Source organism: Dipodomys spectabilis, unplaced genomic scaffold, assembly GCF_019054845.1.
Source record: "Dipodomys spectabilis isolate Male_0828 unplaced genomic scaffold, ASM1905484v1 ptg000096l, whole genome shotgun sequence".
NCBI lineage: Eukaryota > Metazoa > Chordata > Mammalia > Rodentia > Heteromyidae > Dipodomys > Dipodomys spectabilis.
In genome coordinates this window covers 33,474,593-33,477,751 of record NW_024870773.1, presented here as the reverse complement: position 1 = coordinate 33,477,751, position 3,159 = coordinate 33,474,593, and the positions used below count along the sequence as shown (strand labels likewise).

Below are 3,159 nucleotides of genomic sequence, written 5' to 3'. Positions count from 1 at the left end.
CTGACAAAACAAAAACTGAAGTAACCAAGTTTGTACAAAACTTGTATAAAGTAAATCATGTGAACAAATACCTTAAGGTTTGTCTCCAGCCATTTGAAGATCATGTACAAAATGCCCCTTTTCCTGGTCCTACCTTAGTACATTCCAATAGGGATCTCTTGAATTCACAGGCATAGAAGTCAAGTCTTACAGATGCTCCAGAAGGAAACAGCCTATGAGCTTGAGAACACGTACCTTCAGAAGGTACATACACTGGAGCAGCCTGAGGCTGCACAGCATAGGAGTTTTCTGTGATGATTGGTTTCCTCTGTCATGCCAGGTGCTAACAATTCTAAATAGCATGTGGCCTTACTGACCTCTATTTTTAGAACTTGGATCACTTGAGTGAGTAGAGGGTTAGATGAAGAGATTTTTATTTCTAGAGCTGTTCTGTGTTTGAGTTGGCTGAAATTTTTAAGTAGCCCTTGGGTGATTGAGTTTAACCTGGATTTAGAATGGGAAGAAATAGGGTGATAGGGTAATAACATATTTTCCAAAAAGAAGACTGTCTTCGTTATCGTTCACAAATAAAATGATGCTGCCTATTTATTACAGAAATATCATTATTTCTTACAGCTAGTGTTAATGGGGTATATCTGCAGTTGCCTTTATTCAGGAGGCTGATGTTCCATTTTCTCTTCCAATAAGTAAAAGACAATGTTCTAAATTCCCTGTCCTAAAGAATTAAGCAGAGAACAGAATGAGAAAGGGTTAAATAAAAATGGGAGGGATTGTCATGAAGGTGGGGTATGAGTTCACAGCCTAAAATCGAAAACCTAGGCTGGCCCTGTGCAAAGTAGAATGACAAAACAAAACTTCAGTCTTTTTGTTGGTTTGTTTGGGGGGGGTGTTGTTTTGGGGGAGCTCTTTTTGGAATTTTTGGTCATGGGGCTTGGACTCTGGGCCTGGGCACTGTCCCTGAGCTCTTTTACTCAAAGCTAGCACTCTACCACACCACTATGAGCCACAGCGACAGTCCCAGTTTTCTGGTGGTTAACTGGAAACAAAAGGCTCACAGACTTCCCTGCCCAGGCTGCCTTTGAACCGCAGTTCTCAGATCTCAGCCTCTTGAGTAACTAGAATTACAAGCTTGCGCCATTAGCTCAAACCCAGCTAAAACCTCTATCTTTATAGCCACTGATGGAAAGTGATTTACACTGAAAGCACTCACCTTTCCCCCTGGCTATCCTTGCTGCAGACCATACTGAATCATCTCCCCTCCCCTTCCCCTTGAATAAATGTACCATCAGTCTTGGAATAGAGCCTAAGACCAAGGCCACATCAGATGCTGATGCCCCTGGCTAATACAGAGGCTGTTAAAATCTTGAAACTCAGTCAAAATAACATTGCTCATCCACCCAGCCTTTATTTCACCCACTTCCATCTGCTCCCCTGACTTCACTCTCTCTGCCTAATTAGTTGTAAGAGGAGTGGTCCATTTTCCTTTCAGCCATGCTAAAGGAGACTTGGTCACCCTTCCCAGCTTCACTCCTGAACAAAGCCTGTTGAGTTTGCCTTCTGTCCTTTCTTTATTCTGATAACCCCATGACTCCGTTTCCTAACATCCATAAACTAGATGTACCAATATAGTCTTACCTGGCAATACATAAAACCATCCAAATCATTTAAAGAGAGGGTTACGAGCCGGACCAGGCCTGGGGGGCAGCACCAAGGGACCTGGTCTTGGAGGGACAACTGGCTTCGGAAAGATGAACATAGCAGCTCAAACTGGTCACAGGGCCCTGTCAAAGGTAGTCTCAAGATGCCCACCAAAGTCGGTGACAGCGGCCAGTGCCCAGGTGCAGGGATCTGCGCTGAACGGAAGATATTTGGCTTCCTGTGGTATACTGAAGAACAGAACTCTTCCAGTACATACTTCGGTGTTGCCCAAAGAGATATGTGCAAGAACTTTCTACAAAATCACTGTACCATTAGTAAACAAAAGAAAAGAATACTCCCAAGGAATTATAGGGTACTCAATGCAGGAAATGTATGACGTAGTATCAGGAATGGAGGATTGTAAGCATTTTGTTCCTTGGTGCCAAAAAGCAGGGATCCTATCAAAGAGATCTGGATAGAGTGAAATGCAACTAGAAACTGGGTTTCCCCCTGTGTTGAAACAATACACATCTATAGTGACCGTGGTGAAACCACATCTGGTAAAGGCATTCTGTACTGATGGGAAACTTTTCAATCGTTTAGAGAGCTTTAACCCAGGCATTCCTGGCTATCCAAGAACTTGACCCTGGATTTTTCAGTTTCTTTTGAATTCCACTCACATCTACACTCTCAGCTTGTCACGTTGCTTTTTGATGAAGTTGTCAAACAAATGATAGTTGCCTTTGAAAGAAGAGCATGTAAGCTGCATGGTCCAAAAGCAAACATCCCTTAGGTATTAATGTTTCATGAAGTTCAGCATACATAAAGGGAAAAAAGAACCAGTGTCACCTACTATTCACTTTGTTAACTTTTAGGAAGTGCTTTCATGACTTGTTTTCAGAAGCCAGAAACTATTTTTTAAAGCCAACTGTGATTATAAACCTGCTCCATTGAAAATTTGTACATAGAACATGGACTCTCTTGTACATACAATTATTTCCTCAATCAAGTGCAATTCAAACTAGTGTGTACATTTGCAGGTTCTACATTTATAATAGAATGTCATCACTATTGCTAGAACACTGATGGCACTCTTCTTCTTCTTTTTTTTTTTTTTTTTTTTTGGTCGGTCGTGGGGCTTGGGCTTGGGTGCTATCCCTGCGCTCTTCAGCTCAAGGCGAGCTCTCTACAGCTTGAGACACAGTGCCACTTCTGGATTTCTGGTGGTTTATTGGAGATAAGAGTCTCACAGACTTTCCTGCCTGGGCTGGCTTTGAACCGTGATCCTCAGAACTCAGTCTCCTGAGTAGCTAGGATTACAGGCATGAGCCACCGGCACCTGGCTGATGGCACTCTTCTGAGCAGAAACTAAAACTAAATTTAAACCTTGTAGGTATTACCTTACCTGAGATAGAGATACTCATACAGTATATGTTATATTAACCATATCATGTTTTAAGTTATTAAATTCAGAGTATTTGTAACTTATTTTTGTGGGGCCTGTAATATGGCTTAGCATAC

The 3,159-nt window shown here is 42.0% G+C and overlaps 1 pseudogene; it reads left to right on the top strand.

Moving 5' to 3' along the window:
* The first annotated feature begins 1,748 nt into the window (after positions 1 to 1,748).
* LOC122113236 lies at positions 1,749 to 2,464 on the top strand (annotated as a pseudogene).
* Positions 2,465 to 3,159: the final 695 nt, after the last annotated feature.